The following is a 17,758-nucleotide window of genomic DNA, read 5'->3' as shown; positions in this document are numbered from 1 at the left end:
TCCATGCTAATTTTTGACTAACTTTGCTTACCTAACCGCTAAACATTCAAGTGTAATGTATGTTCAATCCCCTTGTAAGAGGTGGGATCATCACTCTAATCAAGTTAATTGTGCTAATTTATGCATAATTTGATGATTTGAGTGTTTGATTTTTGGCATACAATGGCCAATTTTGGAGCCGATTTGATGGTGCACCATTGCACACTTGTTGTGTGTGCAATGATGTGTCTTCACGTGGAGCAAAGGAATAGCTTGGAGTGTGATTACGATGTAAGTGCACTCATTTTCTCATGTCAATTCTTCATTGATTAATGTGGTTTAATATGTGCTAATTATTTGCTAAAATTAGGTATGTAAATCAATTGACGTACACTTTGCACCTAATTTGATTCACTTGGAATGAAATTGATGGTCAAATTTTGACTAATGAGCTTTGTGTGTGAAAAGATAATTCTTAATTCTCATCAAGAATTCATGTGTGTGTATAAAAATCATTGTGTGTGTAATGCACCAAAGAGGGAAAAATCTGCCAAAAAATTTAAGTGTGTGTGCACCTAATCTTGAGTGTGTGCATGCATAGAAATTGAGAAAATCGATAATATGTGAGTGTGAAATCATATAATTGATGTGTATGTTAGGCTAATTCAATCATTGGATAAGCTTAAATGCCAAAAAATTGGGCAAAATTTGAGTGTGTGTGCCTATCCAAGACCACTTGATTTTCAACGATTGATGGTCAACCAAAGTTAATTTTATGCATGAAATTTTTCCAATTCAAAAGATATGGCCAAGCAATCCTCAGTCGGAAGTCATATGGATTGACATTGTTATTGATGTTTCATTATTTAGATGAGTATGCACTATCAATGGGGTCAAGAGTGGATCATGATAGTTAATAGAAACCAAATAGAGGATCGTTTGTGTTAGCAGCCGCTAACACATGCTACACCGGTTGTGCATCAAGCGGGAGATATACTATGATTGTGCATAATATTTCCAACACACTTTGTATAAGTCTTGGGCTCACTTGGAGTTTCAAGGTTGTATATGCTAGTTAGAGGGCTCAAGCTTCAACCCATAGTAGAAGGGATTGTGGTGAAAGCCTTTAAAAGGAAGCCTTTATGCAAGGAATCTTCATTCTTCAGTATCCACTCTTGAGGATCCACTTTTGAGATCTCCCTCTCTCTTGAGTGTTCACTCTATGGCCTAGCCTTAATATGCTTGAGAGGCTAGTGCTAGCCATTGTAACTAGAGTAAGCTCTTCTTGATTAATCTAATCCCTATTTTCTCATCAGTCTTATCTTCTCTACATTTCATTATGTCATGGAGTAGTATTACACTCTCATTATTCTAAATTTGAGAGAGGTATGTACTTCTTGCTATTAACCACTCTTGTTCTCACATAAGCATTCAATTTGTGAGATTTAGCATCACTAATTAAGTTGATTAATTTGGGTCTTAATTTTGTAATTATTATGTGTGCTCTATTGTTTGCTTGTGTGTAGATAGGTTGTATGAAGCTCTAGCATCATTCATCTCGTGTGTGTAGCTATTGATGAAGTGTCGTGATTGACATGTGGTAATTAGTGTGTGCTTATCATTAGTGTGCTTGGGGTTTCTATTCTATGGTAAGTCGGACTTCGGTGGATTTGATGTGTGTAGGAGTTGATTGATTATTCATTAGAGTAGGTTTAGAGTTAGTCTTGCCATGGCTAATCTCTACTTGCATTGGAGAGTTGATCTCTTGAATCCTCTATTTCTATTCATCCAATGCTTGTGCTTCCATGCCCTAGCCGGGTTGTCGATCCACGGATTTGATAATTTTGTGTGGCTTGCAATGAGGTTGTGCTACAACGCCTCCCAACAGTTGGTGCCGTTGCCGGAGATCGATAACCTAAGCTAGTGAGTTTAGGATGTGTAGAACAGAGTATTTTCATTACTAATTTCTCGATTTTTGAGTGTGTGTAACTCAATTTTTGGTTTGATTTGATGATATTGTGGAATACATTGATGCTAAAGTTGAGATATGAATACCCCAAACCCCCATTCCATCCCCAATTTCACTAATACATACTAACCCTTACGAATTTTGCTTCATTTTCATGCTAATTGTACTAATTTCATGCTAGTTTTCACTAATTTTAACTAATTTTGCTAACCTAACCACTAACATTTGAAGTGTAAAGTATGTTAAATTCCCTTGCAAGAGGTGGAATAATCACTTTAATCAAGTTACTTGTGCTAATTTATGCCTAATGATGATTTGAGTGTTTGAATTTTGGCCTAAAATGGTCAATTTTGGAGCCGATTTGATGGTGCACACACTTGTGTGTGCAATGATGCGTTTTCGCGTGGAGCAAAGGAATAGATTGGAGTGTAATTAAGATGTAAGTGCATTACTTGTTCATGTCAATTCTTGATTGATTAATGTGGTTCAATATTCCTAATTATTTGCTAAAATTAGGTGTGTAACTTTGATACACTTGGAATGAAATTGATGGTCAAATTGTGACTAATGAACTTTGTGTGTATCAAAATAATGCTTAATTCTCATTAATAATTCACTTGTGTACATAAAATCATTGTGTGTGTGCATGCACCAAAGAGGGAAAAAAACTTTCAAAAAATTCAAGTGTGTGTGCACCTAATCTTGAATGTGTACATGCATATAAAGTGATGGAATTTATGGTATATGAGTATGCAATCATGAAATTGATGTGTATGCTAGGCTAGTTCAATCATTGAATAAGCCTAATTGCCAAAAAATTGGGCAAAAATTGAGTGTGTGCGCCATCCAAGACCACTTGGTTTTCAATGATTGATGGTCAATCTGGACACCTAAATGGTTTTTTATTATGAAATCTGCATGAAAAGTGTGTGTAATCATTAGGTGTAAGCCTAAATGCATTGCCAATTGAGCCAAATTTGATAATTTGTGCTTAATTTTTGAGTGTTTGCATTGCTTGATTGGGTAAAAATAGTGTTTTTTATAAAGAAATTAAGCATGCATGCATTCACTTATGCTTGATTGAGTTTGCAATTTGAGCATTTCAGTGCGGAATTGATGTAATTCTTGCATAAAATTTTGGCCTAAATTTGGGTGCGTGTACCTACTAAATGGCCTGTGCAATCGGGTGCTTGAATGAATAATTGGTATTTTTTACCAATTATGATGATTAATTTGGCCAAATAATTGATGTGTGTGTCACAATTGGCTTGAATATTGAGATAAAAATCACTCAATTGATGCTAAATTGTGTAGATCTTTAGTGTATTTCCATGCTAATAATGAATCAATTTGATGAACATAAAAAAAATGCACTAATGTGTGTGTCTATGCAATGTTGCTTCATATCCAATTTGGAATGAATGATTTTGGTGCCACCACTAATCATGATGATTGAAAGACTTAAAAGGATTGATGTATTTGATTGACTTGAGATGATTCAATTGATAAGCGATTGAAAATGATTTTACATAATATTGTTGATTGAGCATTTGCAAATGCCATAATCAAGTAGTATCACAAGCCAATATGACAAGCCTAAAAGGTTTGGATGATTACAACTATTTGTTACAAGCAACTCAAGTCATTAGCAATGATTGATACATTGGAATTGAATTTTCTATTGAGAGAAATTTTGCTTCAATCAATCATATGTGCAGCTACCAATCAATTGTGAATCGATTTAATTTTGATATGGAAATAGGAGTTGTGTGCACACACAAATCAAAATGGAGAATTCAAATTTACATGTTGAGTAGGCATGATTAATTTTGTTAAGAATGTATTAAAAAGTCCGGACTTATCAAAAAGAAGTTGATACGTGTGTTACTTTTGTGATCGTGAGAATGCCCCCAAAGAAAATATTTAAAAAGATAGAAATCAAAAAATAAATATCCAAGTCCCACCTGGCAGCTTTTGGTGCTCGCAACGCGAGACACACACACACACACAATGACTCTCAAGCCCTGCTTGGTGCATCAGACCCAAACACGCACGCATGCTGCCTTATGAGGCCTTCAAAGCCCACAAAATCTACCTCTACTGGCCACAATAGCGTTTCATGAGGCTGGCCCACCCCACCATGCCTGGCTTGGCCCACACCAACACACACATACACACATGCTGCCCAGTGCCAATAATGGCGTAACACACAACTAGCTGCTATTATTTGCACTGCTCCTCACCATCCCGCCTTGGCTCGCAACATAAAACATGCACACACACAACCACTGACATACACCCCACAACAGAAGCATGTGCAACTATTGACGCCCCCTCGCCTCTCAAATCCCGCCTTGTTTTCTTCTCAAACACACACACACACACTGGCCCCGGGGCTTGACTGGTTACCCTATTGCTTGTAAGTGCTGGAGATAAAAGCACCTGGTTTGTAGCACACACACGTGCTAATAGCAAGCAAATGCCTTGTTGTTTTTGAGGTGCAGCTAGGTTTGTCGTGGCTCCCTGCCCCGCTGGGCCGCTCCCAATCCTCTCACAACCCCGCATGGCTACAAGCCGCCGCCATGAGAACCCAAAAAAAAAGACCATTAAAAATTGTAAGAAAACAATATCTTTTTTAAGGGAATAGAAGGGGTTCTCACCCTCCTCCTTTGAAAATGGAAAAACAAAATCAAACCATTCTTTTAGCGCTTCTGAATGACCTTATGCCGGAGTTGGCCTACGCCACTAAAAAGGAAAGAATATTTAGCTTGGCATTAGGCCGGATGAGAAATTCGGATGAGAAATTTGGGGATGCTGAGAAAATAAGAACATGCAATATTGTGTCACTGTCAAAAATTTCATAGATAAGATTGCATGTATTTCAAACTTACATTGATTCTTGCACATTTTGATAATTATAATCAATTAAATATTGGTTTGTGCACTATGAAAATGATTGAGTTGGAAGGGAAAACATCGGTGATTTCATTGGCCGTCGAAAGATGTAGGTGGTGAGTTGCATATCAAGGAGATAATAATCTCTTTTTGTCATAACATTGTTATGTATGCTATTTATGCTATTTAAGAGCAAAAGTGGGGATTCCAATTGTGTGCTATCATTGTGTCATCATTTCCATGCATACATGAACTTGCATTGCACCAAACTTTTGGCTTGTGCATGGTTTGATGCTCGAGTTCATTGGTATTTTCATTGTTTTGCATGAACTTTTCTTTTTGGCAAGCATACGAGCTTAATTTGAAAGATACATTGACACTAAATTGATGCTTGGGGAAGAGTGTGCATTAAAATTTGAATTTGACATTGCTTGTGTATTTTGGTGCCTGGTTTTAATGTAAAATCATTGCAAAGCACTAAAATTAAGCTTGTTTGATGGCCAAGAGAGAGCATGAAAACTTTTAAGCTTGTGATTGAGCATGCTTTTAGTGCGTACTTTGAACGAAAAATGCTTTAGAGCACTAACAATTGAGTTTCTTTTGAAGGGTTATGTGGACAAGGTTGAACTTTCATTGATCCAAGAAGGGTTCATCATTGCAAAAAATTGCAAAACTTGGCTATTTAGAGCCATTCCATTTCTTTGGATTTAAAGTTGTATACATGCTAGCTCATAGCTTGGTCAAAAGTTAAAATGTTTTCATTTGAGCCAGTGTTTACCCAGCCTTTTTGAGAGCTTTCAAGTACTTAATTTGGCTAGTGAGAGCCATTCATTTTCATTTCATCAAGTTGCAGTCATCTCTAGCTCATAAGATTGCTCTAAAAAAATGTAAAATTTTATGTAAGCTAGTTGTTAACCAACTTGTTTGGAGCTTTTAAATTGTAAAATTTGGCTATCGAGAGCCACTTCATTTCATCAAATTTGCATTATTTTCATCTCTTGACTTGTTTTTAATTCCATAAATCATTGAGCTAGAAACTAATCAACTTTGAATCGTGCATGAGAGATGGTAAAAATTGCAAAATTTGCTTATGTAGAAGCATTTTATCTCTCTCATTGTTGATATGTATGCATAAATTTTCTATCAAAGAGCATCATGTGCATAACCAAAGGCACTTTTTTCCCTTGGGTTTTTTTCCTTTGGCAAATTTGGGTATTCAAGACCCTAGCTTTAGGTTTTCATTAATGTTTTTTTGTGTGGCTTTTCAATAATTGGCTTTTGTAGCTTGTGTTTACACTTAGCTTCAAAAAGCTTCTTTTGCAAATAAAAAGATCAAGAACTTCTCTACGCAAAGGATGCTTGCTCAAGGATGCACAAAGAGCATGAATAGGTGTAATCCTTCCATGTTTTTTCTCTTTTATTCATCTTTCCGTTCTCTATGCTTGACTTAAGTAATTTTTACTTCTAAGCTATGGTTTTTTCATCTTCGAAATCTAAGCATCCTAAAGTTTCAACACTTTTCTTTGTGAATATTAACTCACCAAAAAATTAGGTTTTATGTGTGCTAATCATAGGTAATTGGCTTTGACCTTAGGTTAATGTAGGTTCATTTCTCATTAGTCCTAGACTCCTAGTGATAGTCTTAATACTCCAATCATTTTTAACGTGACCTAGGGCTATGATTAGGCTTTAGTCCTTTAGTCCAATTTCCATTAGCATCTCATGTTGGAAGAAATAAAAAAGTGCTAAAATTTTGAAAAATGAAGTAAAAAAGTGTCAAGAAAAAGTAGCAAAAATGCTACTAGACACATGAGAAGAAAATTTCTATGTTATGTTGCGTCTATGTGAGGCCTAGCACCTTATTGGCACTTGGCAGGTGAGAGGAATCACCTTGGCTCACTTGGTCAAGGCCCTAAACCAATGCCCTAGACTGATAGGGGTTAGCCGTTGCCTTGGTATGCTAGTAGGCTTTTGGAACACCTTCTTGAGGGTTCAAGGAGTCGAGAGTCATACCTAAACTTGCCTTGGGGGGGTAGCCTTGTATTGTGCTTTACTTTTTTCAATGAATGACAAATACAAAACTTCCATAGCTTCAAAAAGCTGTGACAATGTACTAATAGATTAGGAGCTTTTTTATAGCCATAGACATGATAGACTTGAATGATTTATTGAAATTGGTCACATAGTTTTTAGGCTAGTAGGTTTATGAACTTGCATTAGCCTAGGGTTATAATTGATTGGTTGTGTTTCATGCATAAAAGTGAAATTTCAAGTGGTTTAATTTTCATGATAGTTTAAGTGTTTTTTTATTTATGTTGTCTAGTTTTCGACTATGATTCACCCATTTTGTAGAAGCAAAAAACTCACTTTGCATGATTGTTCATTGCACTTCATGTTTTTATCTTTGTTGGCCTTTTGATGCTCATTACTTGTTCTTATGTTTTGCAGCTCAACATTTCTTCCATGGACTTGCTTTCTACCATGTCACTGTGTTTTGCTTCACCGGCACACGAGGACATGTGCCAAATTAGGAAGGGGAGAATGTTAGCAACGGCTAACACAGGCTACACCGGTTGTGCATCAAGTGCATCAAGCGGGAGATATACTATGGTTGTGCATAATATTTCTAGCACACTTTATATAAGCCTTGGGCTCACTTGGAATTCCAAAGTTGTATATTCTAGTTAGAGGAGTCAAGCTTAAACCCATAGTAGAAGGGATTGTGGTGAAAGCCTTTAAAAGGAATCCTTTATGCAAGGAGGCTTCATTCTTGAGTATCCACTCTTGAGGATCCACTTTTGAGAGCTCCCTCTCTCTTGAGTGTCCACTCTATGGCCTAGCCTTGAGCTTAATGTCTATGTTTGAGAGGCTAGTGCTAACCATTGTAATTAGAGTAAGCCCTTGGTATGCTAGTAGGCTTTTGGAACACCTTCTTGAGGGTTCAAGGAGTCGAGAGTCATACCTAAACTTGCCTTGGGGGGGTAGCCTTGTATTGTGCTTTACTTTTTTCAATGAATGACAAATACAAAACTTCCATAGCTTCAAAAAGCTGTGACAATGTACTAATATATTAGGAGCTTTTTTATAGCCATAGACATGATAGACTTGAATTATTTATTGAAATTGGTCACATAGTTTTTAGGCTAGTAGGTTTATGAACTTGCATTAGCCTAGGGTTATAATTGATTGGTTGTGTTTCATGCATAAAACTGAAATTTCAAGTGGTTTAATTTTCATGATAGTTTAAGTGTTTTTTTATTTATGCTGTCTAGTTTTCGACTATGATTCACCCATTTTGTAGAAGCAAAAAACTCACTTTGCATGATTGTTCATTGCACTTCATGTTTTTATCTTTGTTGGCCTTTTGATGCTCATTACTTGTTCTTATGTTTTGCAGCTCAACATTTCTTCCATGGACTTGCTTTCTACCATGTCACCGTGTTTTGCTTCACCGGCACACGAGGACATGTGCCAAATTAGGAAGGGGAGAATGTTAGCAACGGCTAACACAGGCTACACCGGTTGTGCATCAAGTGCATCAAGCGGGAGATATACTATGGTTGTGCATAATATTTCTAGCACACTTTATATAAGCCTTGGGCTCACTTGGAATTCCAAAGTTGTATATTCTAGTTAGAGGAGTCAAGCTTAAACCCATAGTAGAAGGGATTGTGGTGAAAGCCTTTAAAAGGAATCCTTTATGCAAGGAGGCTTCATTCTTGAGTATCCACTCTTGAGGATCCACTTTTGAGAGCTCCCTCTCTCTTGAGTGTCCACTCTATGGCTTAGCCTTGAGCTTAATGTCTATGCTTGAGAGGCTAGTGCTAACCATTGTAATTAGAGTAAGCCCTTGGTATGCTAGTAGGCTTTTGGAACACCTTCTTGAGGGTTCAAGGAGTTGAGAGTCATACCTAAACTTGCCTTGGGGGGGTAGCCTTGTATTGTGCTTTACTTTTTTCAATGAATGACAAATACAAAACTTCCATAGCTTCAAAAAGCTGTGACAATGTACTAATATATTAGGAGCTTTTTTATAGCCATAGACATGATAGACTTGAATTATTTATTGAAATTGGTCACATAGTTTTTAGGCTAGTAGGTTTATGAACTTGCATTAGCCTAGGGTTATAATTGATTGGTTGTGTTTCATGCATAAAACTGAAATTTCAAGTGGTTTAATTTTCATGATAGTTTAAGTGTTTTTTTATTTATGCTGTCTAGTTTTCGACTATGATTCACCCATTTTGTAGAAGCAAAAAACTCACTTTGCATGATTGTTCATTGCACTTCATGTTTTTATCTTTGTTGGCCTTTTGATGCTCATTACTTGTTCTTATGTTTTGCAGCTCAACATTTCTTCCATGGACTTGCTTTCTACCATGTCACCGTGTTTTGCTTCACCGGCACACGAGGACATGTGCCAAATTAGGAAGGGGAGAATGTTAGCAACGGCTAACACAGGCTACACCGGTTGTGCATCAAGTGCATCAAGCGGGAGATATACTATGGTTGTGCATAATATTTCTAGCACACTTTATATAAGCCTTGGGCTCACTTGGAATTCCAAAGTTGTATATTCTAGTTAGAGGAGTCAAGCTTAAACCCATAGTAGAAGGGATTGTGGTGAAAGCCTTTAAAAGGAATCCTTTATGCAAGGAGGCTTCATTCTTGAGTATCCACTCTTGAGGATCCACTTTTGAGAGCTCCCTCTCTCTTGAGTGTCCACTCTATGGCCTAGCCTTGAGCTTAATGTTTATGCTTGAGAGGCTAGTGCTAACCATTGTAATTAGAGTAAGCCCTTGGTATGCTAGTAGGATTTTGGAACACCTTCTTGAAGGTTCAAGGAGTCGAGAGTCATACCTAAACTTTCCTTGGGGGGGTAACCTTGTATTGTGCTTTACTTTTTTCAATGAATGACAAATACAAAACTTTCATAGCTTCAAAAAGCTGTGACAATGTACTAATAGATTAGGAGCATTTTTATAGCCATAGACATGATAGACTTGAATGATTTATTGAAATTGGTCACATAGTTTTTAGGCTAGTAGGTTTATGAACTTGCATTAGCCTAGGGTTATAGTTGATTGGTTGTGTTTCATGCATAAAACTGAAATTTCAAGTGGTTTAATTTTCATGATAGTTTAAGTGTTTTTTTATTTATGCTGTTTAGTTTTCGACTATGATTCACCCATTTTGTAGAAGCAAAAAACTCACTTTGCATGATTGTTCATTGCACTTCATGTTTTTATCTTTGTTGGCATTTTGATGCTCATTACTTGTTCTTATGTTTTGCAGCTCAACATTTCTTCCATGGACTTGCTTTCTACCATGTCACCGTGTTTTGCTTCACCGGCACACGAGGACATGTGCCAAATTAGGAAGGGGAGAATGTTAGCAACGGCTAACACAGGCTACACCGGTTGTGCATCAAGTGCATCAAGCGGGAGATATACTATGGTTGTGCATAATATTTCTAGCACACTTTATATAAGCTTTGGGCTCACTTGGAATTCCAAAGTTGTATATTCTAGTTAGAGGAGTCAAGCTTAAACCCATAGTAGAAGGGATTGTGGTGAAAGCCTTTAAAAGGAATCCTTTATGCAAGGAGGCTTCATTCTTGAGTATCCACTCTTGAAGATGCACTTTTGAGAGCTCCCTCTCTCTTGAGTGTCCACTCTATGGCCTAGCCTTGAGCTTAATGTCTATGCTTGAGAGGCTAGTGCTAACCATTGTAATTAGAGTAAGCTCTTCTTGATTAATCTAATCCCTATTTTCTCATTAGTCTTATCTTCTCTACATTTCATTATGTCATGGAGTAGTATTACACTCTCATTATTTTAGATTTGAGAGAGGTATGTACTTCTTGCTATTAACCACTCCTGTTCTCACATAAGCATTCGATTTGTGAGATTTAGCATCACTAATTAAGTTGATTAATTTGGGTCTTAATTTTGTAATTAGTATGTGTGCTCTATTGTTTGTTTGTGTGTAGATAGGTTTTATGAAGCTCTAGCACCATTCACCTCGTGTGTGTAGCTATTGATGAAGTGCCGTGATTGACATGTGGTAATTAGTGCGTTCTCATCATTAGTGTGCTTGGGGTTTCTAGTCTATGATAAGTCGGACTTCGGTAGACTTGATGTGTGTAGGAGTTGATTGATTAGTGATTAGAGTAAGTTTAGAGTTAGTCTTGCCATGGCTAATATCTACTTGCATTGGAGAGTTGATTTTTTGAATCCTCTATTTCTATTCATCCAATGCTCGTGCTTCCATGGTCTAGCCGGGTTGCCGATCCACGGATTTGATAATTTTGTGTGGGTTGCGATTAGGTCGTGCTACAACGCCCCAACAGTTTGCATAATATGTTTGCAAATAGTGTTTCATTGGTGGAGAAGGCATTTCAATTATTGCATGAAAATGATGTAAAATGGAGACGTAAACTTTTTGTATGCATGCTTGAGCATCAAGCTTATGTGCTTTAATCTATCAATGGAAACATGAGTCGGTGATCTTTGTGGACATATGAAGGAGATTTAGGGTCTCATTATTGTGAAAGTTCTCGTTTGATATGTTTCCCTTCTCTTGGTTATTGTGGAAAAACTCTCTCTCTCTCCCTTGCTCTCAGAGATGTGGGAACCCCCACTTCCCCTTAAAAGGCAATTTTTCGTCAAAAAAAGATTAAAAAAAAGGGGTACACACAAAACAAAACTGGCCAATGATGGCACGCTTGTCATTTTGCATACTCCACACTCACCCTAGCGGTCCTACATCCTACTTATGCATTAGTGTGTGCTCACTTGCACCAGAAGCTCTCTCAACCTGGTAATCCGGCGCAAAAAGAGGCCACTTTGGATGAGGTTAAATCTTTAATCCACATTTGCACGCTCGCAGCTTGTAGACCTGCCATGAACACCAAAAAGGCAACTCCCCTTTTGCTGCTACTCGCCCGAGTCTTGATCAAGCCACACCATAAAGCCATAAATGTGTGCACAAAATCTATCCATAACACACCCACACCAAAAGATTAGTGTAGCTCATCACTTCATTGGCCCACACTTTCTTGTCGTGCAGTCTTGGCCACTTGCCAGCCATTTGCGGCCTGTTGCAAGTGATGGCGCAAAGCACATGCACTCTCTCTCTCTCTCTCTCTCTCTCTCTCTCTCTCTCTCTCTCTCTCTTTGGACCTTGCACCCACGCCCAAAAAAGGTAGGTTTGATTCAACCTGCACTCTCCTACATACCCTTGCCATGTTTTATTGTGAACCTTTCTGTGCTCTCTTTCTTTGATGACTACATGCTATTCTTCTTCTTGGGCCTTGCAAAGTCAACGACTATAGGTACAACTGAATCATGATAATCGGAATATCAAACTAAGCCATTAGCTTTTTGTAACATGCACGTCCTGCTGCCCGCAGCTAATGCGCCATGCTACCCGCCACTTGAACACATGCACAAGCTCCCATTCTTGCGCAGTCCTTGGCTCACAGAAGATATCCACGCCCACCTTCAGTATCTCTCTCTCTCTCTCTCTCTCCGGCTTCACAGGCCCCACCACACAACCTGCCAAGCTTGGCTACGCCAACACACACACGCTGCTTTTGCTTCCATTTTGGGCCTTTGTGACTCAAGGCCCACATGCCTACACACACACCCCTCTCAGTTCAGTGGTTCACCTGCTTTCATTATGATTGCTCACCTACCAGCTGCCTTGGCTCGCAAACTCTGCCGGGTTTTGAACCGACCCCACACATGCCTAGCTGCATCGTGCTACATGCCACACTCACGGTCTGCATCACACAAAACACACACACACACGCCTTTGGCCAGTTTTGGCGTCAACAATATACACACACCTACACCCATGCTCCCAATCCCCTCTCTCTCTCCCCCCCTCTCTCTCTCTCTCTCTCCCCCCCCCCCCCCCCAAAATCACTCCCCTACCTCGCTGCAACCCACGCGAGCATAGCAGACATGAAACATGTATTTCTTTTAAAATATATATATATATATATATATATATATATAGAGGAGGGTATGTCCATGCCTCATCTTTTTCGTGAGCTCATACAGCTCAAAAAATTCACCAAAAAAAAAAGAGGGAGTTTCAGCTTTGCCTTGTAGGGGTAAAAATTCATTGGCCAAGGGGACAAACTCAGGTTATGATTGCCTCAAGAGAGTTTTGAATTCACTTTGTCATAATCTTCCTCTCTATTTTGCTATGTATGGCCTACTTGCTACATTAGAGCATGGGATCATAAACTTTGTGCATCCATTATCAATCAAAATGAATTCTTTTGAATGGATTGCTGCATTAAACCCTTGAAACTTATGCAATTATAGTGCTAGGATTGACAAAGAAATTTTTACCCTTGCACTTATGATGGAGTTTTTGTTGGACAAAAACCTAATGCTGGACAAAAGTCCAACATTGGGTTTTGGTTGATGAAATGAGTTCAAAATTCACTCTCTCTCACTTATGCTTTGTATGTCATAATTGTTGTATGAGATCTAGGATGTGGACATGGGTAGTGTTTGTGATTATTTATATGGAATTCCATGCATAAATGATCTTCAATGCACAAATTTGTTGGTATGAGCATTCTTTTAGTACTTTGTTTGATTGAAGTTTTGATTGCACTAAATGGCAAGCTCTTTTAAAATGCATGTGAGCTTCATATGAGAGTAACATTGTGGATGACGAGTGGTGCTTTATGCTTGAGCTCTTGGCATTCCTTGATACATTTTGGTGCTCGACTTGAATGCGAAAATCACTGCAAGCACTAACATTGAGCGTGTTTGATAGCCATAAGATAACATTACAAATTTTGGGCTTGCAATTGATTGTGAACTATTTTAGTGCTCGTATTAAATGACCAAATGTTTAAAAGCACTAATGATTGAGTCTTTTATGAAGGGTTGTGGGAAAAGCTGTGTGATTTCATTGATCCAAGGTGGTAGTTGGCATTGATTTAATTTGTAAAATTTGGCTATTAAGAGCTATTAACTTTCATTCCATCAAGTTGCAGTCATCTCTAGCTCATAGCTTGCTCTAAACTTGTAAAATTTCATGAGCTAGTGTTTAGCCAACTTGTTTGGAGCTTTTAAATTGCAAGATTTGGCTTTCAAGAGCCACTTCATTTCATCAAAGTTGCATTATTTCTAGCTCTTGGGTTGTTTTATATTCCATATTTCAATTGAGCTAGCACTTAATCAACTTTAAATGACTTCCAAATTGTAACATTTGCTTATGTAGAAACTCATTCTCTCTCATTTTGATATGTATGCATAAATTTTCTACAAAGAGAACCATGTGCATAACCAAAGGTACTTTTTTTCCTTGGGTTTTTTCCCTTTGGCAAATTAAGGTATAGAAGACCCTAGCTTTATGATCTCATTAATGTTTTCTGTGTGCTTTTAGATTTCAATAAAAGGCCTTTGGAGCTTGTGTTTATACTTAGCTTCAATAAACTTGGATTGTAATAAAAAGATCAAGAGACTTCTCTACACAAAGTGGATGCTTGCTCAAGGATGCTCAAAAGAGCATAAATAGGTGAAATCCTTCCATGATTTTTCTCTTTTGTTCATCTCTTCATTCTCTATGCTTGGCTTCAGTAATTTTTGCTTCTAAGTTGTGGTTCTTTTATGTTCAAAATCTAGGCATACTAAAGTTTCAACACTTGGCTTTGTGAATATTAACTCATCAAAAAATTTAGGTTTTATGTATGCTAATCATAGGTAATTGGCCTTGACCTTAGGTTAATGTAGGTTCATTTCTCATTAGTCCTAGACTCTTAGTGATAGTCTTAATACTCCATTCATTTTTAACATGACCTAGGTCCATGATTAGACTTTAGTCCTTTAGTCCGATTGCCATAAGCATCTCATGATGGAAGGAAAAAAAAAAGAGTGCTAAAAAAATGAAACACTGAAGCAAAAAAGTGTCAAGAAAAAGTAGCAAAAATACTACTAAACACATGAGAAGAAAATTTCTATGCTATGTTGTGTCTATGTGAGGCCTAGCGCCTTATTGGCACTTAGCAGGTGAGGGGAGTCACCTTGGCTAGCTTGGTCAAGGCCCTAAACCAATGCCCTCGGTTGATAGGGGTTAGCCGTTGCCTTGGTAGTCTAGTAGATTTTTGGAACACCTTCTTAAGGGTTCAGGGAGCCAAGAGTCATAGCTAGACTTGCCTTGGGCTCGTAGCCTTGTATTGTGCTTTACGTTTTTCTATGAATGACAAAAACAAAATTCGAGGAGCTTCAAGAAGCTGTGACAATGTACTAATAGATTAGGAGCTATAGCCCATAGACATGATAGACCTGAGTGATTTATTAAGATTGGTGTTGACGGACGAGCCTCAAGGACATGCATTATGCTTCCATTGGTGTGTACACATATGTGTATGCATATATTTTTTGTATTTACGGGCTCCACAATGGGTTCCAAGTTGTACATTGATGATTAGATGAGCCTAGATACCTGCAGCATGTTATACATTTTTTGGCCAGCCGCCCATTTTTAAAAGCCCTTGTATATAAGTCAATTCACAAGATATGAAAGGGCATTCTTAGAGAAGAGAGTGTGAGGGAGTGTGGAGAAGAAGAAGAGGAGTGGCTATGGAGATTGGATCTTCCACATCATATGTAGTAGTCATTGGGATTAATGGAAGCTAAGTTCTCTCTACTTTCTCTTGTCTTTCAAGCTTATGTGTGTTAATGGTGTATGATTAGTGTTAATCTTCTCTTCTCTCTCAAGTTTTCCCTCTTGTTTGAGCATTCTTGCTTCACATGTGTGCTAGATTAGAGTGTGTGTGTACGTGGGCTGCATACATTTCTCTCATTACCTGCTTCTTTGTGTATGCTTAATGTGTGATTAGAGTGTGTGTGCTTGAGATTAGAGCAAAGGGATACACCATTTTCTGCATGATTAGAGAGTTAAAGTGTAGATTGAAAGTGTGTGTGCATAGATCTTGCTTCATCGGCTTTCCCTCTTCTCCTCTCTTGCTTTACCCCTCTTCCTAGAGTGCTCATTCCGTCACATTAGGTGCATCCATGCCTCCATGCACTAGCCAGGTTCCGATCCACCGGATTGACATTATGTCGGTGGGTTGTGCGTTGTGCTATGACCACCAACAATTGGTCGTATAGTTTATAGGCTTGTCAGTTTATGAACTTGCACTAGCCTAGGGTCTTAATTGATAGCTTGTGTTTCATGCATAAAACTAAAATTTCAAGTGGTTTAATATTCATAATAGTTTGAGTGTCTTTTTGCTTTATGTTGTTTAGTTTTTGACTACGCAAAAAATTCACTTTGCTTGATTGTTCATTGTACTTCATTCACCCTTGTTGGCCTTTGATGCTCATTACTGGTTTTATGTTTTGCAACTCAACATTTCTTCCATGGACTTGCTTTCTACCATGTCATCGTGTTTTGCTTCACCAGCACATGAGGACGTGCGCTAAATTAGAAAGGGGAGAATGTTAGTAGTGGCTAACATAGGCTACACTGATTATGCATCAAGCGGGAGATATGCTATGGTTGTGCATAATATTTCCAACTCACATTGTATAAGGTCTTGGGCTCATTGGGAGTTCCAACGTTGTATACGCTAGCTAGAGGGCTCAAACTTAAACCCATAGTAGAAGGGTTTGTGGTGCAATCTTTATAAGGAAGCCTTTATGCAAGGAGGCTTCATTCTTGAGTATGCACTCTTGAGGATCCACTTTTGAGAGCTCTCTCTCTCTTGAGTGTTCACTCTATGGATGGCCTAGCCTTGAGCTTAATGCCCATACTTAAGAGGTGAGTGCTAATCCATTGTAATTAGCGAAGCATTCTTAATCTAATCTCTAATTTATTAATTAGTCTACTTCTTTTATATTCCATCATTTCATGAAGTAGTTTCACCTTTCTCATTATTCTAGATTTGAGTGTGTGTGATGACTTCTTGCTTATTAACCACCCCTATCATTCTATGAGCACTTGCTTTGAGATATTTAAGATCTCTAATTAGGTTGATATGGTTCTTAATCTTGTAATTAGTATATGTGTCCTATTGTTTGATTGTGTGTGGATGGGTTTTATGAAACTCTAGCACCATTCACCTTGTGTGTGTAACTTTTGATGAAGTACCTTGATTGGTATGTGGTGATTGGAGAGGCTAACACCAATGCGGTTAGTGTGTGCTTGTCAAGAGTGTGCTTTGAAGTTCTAGTCTATGGCAAGTCAGACTTTGGTGGACCTAATGTGTGTAGGTGATGCTTGATTGATGATGTGATTAGAGTTAGTGATTCATGGCTAATATCTATTTCATTGGATGAGCATTCTCTTTAATCCTCTCATTTGATACATCCAACACTTGTGCTTCCATGCCCTAGCTGGGTTGTCGATCCTAGGATTGATAATCTTGTTGGTCTTGGTTGATTAGGCTATGATACGATTGCCCTCAGCAAGTGGAGAGTTGTAGGAGAGCTATGAAGTGGAGAGCTTTGGGATGGAGAGCTGCAGGAGAGCTATGGAGTGGAGAGCTATGGGATGGGGAGCTGCAGGAGAGCTATGGGATGGGGAGCTGCAGGAGAGCTATGGAGTGGAGAGCTATGGGTGACAGAGTTGCATCAAAGCTATGGAGTGGATCTGCAACAAGGAGAGGGAAGGAGGAAGAGTGTGTGCTAAAAAGTAGGCAAGAGAAGAGAGAGGGAGAGAAGTGAGAGATGAAAGGAGGAAGAGTGTGTGTTGAAAAGTAGGAGAGAGAAGAGAGAGCAAGAGGAGTGGGAGGGAGGGGAGTGATCTTGGAGAAAAATTAATAAAGGTGAAAAGTTTGATATTTAGCAGGTCTAGCAGTGAGATTTTAAGAGAGAAATTTGATTTTTGGATATACATATAGTTTGGGGAGAAGTTTTGAGTAAAAGTGAGTTTTTTTTT

At 38.3% G+C, this 17,758-nt stretch overlaps 1 long non-coding RNA gene across 1 annotated transcript; it reads left to right on the top strand.

Annotated features, from left to right (window-relative positions):
- Window positions 1-12,789: 12,789 nt before the first annotated feature.
- Window positions 12,790-16,706, top strand: LOC147440209 (uncharacterized). Its single transcript, XR_015190364.1, has 2 exons — window positions 12,790-14,166; window positions 14,261-16,706. It is a non-coding gene; the product is annotated as an uncharacterized LOC147440209 (long non-coding RNA).
- The last annotated feature ends 1,052 nt before the right edge of the window (window positions 16,707-17,758 follow it).

Source organism: Adiantum capillus-veneris, chromosome 15 (genome assembly GCF_014529385.1).
Source record: "Adiantum capillus-veneris isolate H3 chromosome 15, ASM1452938v2, whole genome shotgun sequence".
NCBI classification, from domain to species: domain Eukaryota; kingdom Viridiplantae; phylum Streptophyta; class Polypodiopsida; order Polypodiales; family Pteridaceae; genus Adiantum; species Adiantum capillus-veneris.
This window is presented reverse-complemented; position numbering and strand designations above follow the sequence as displayed.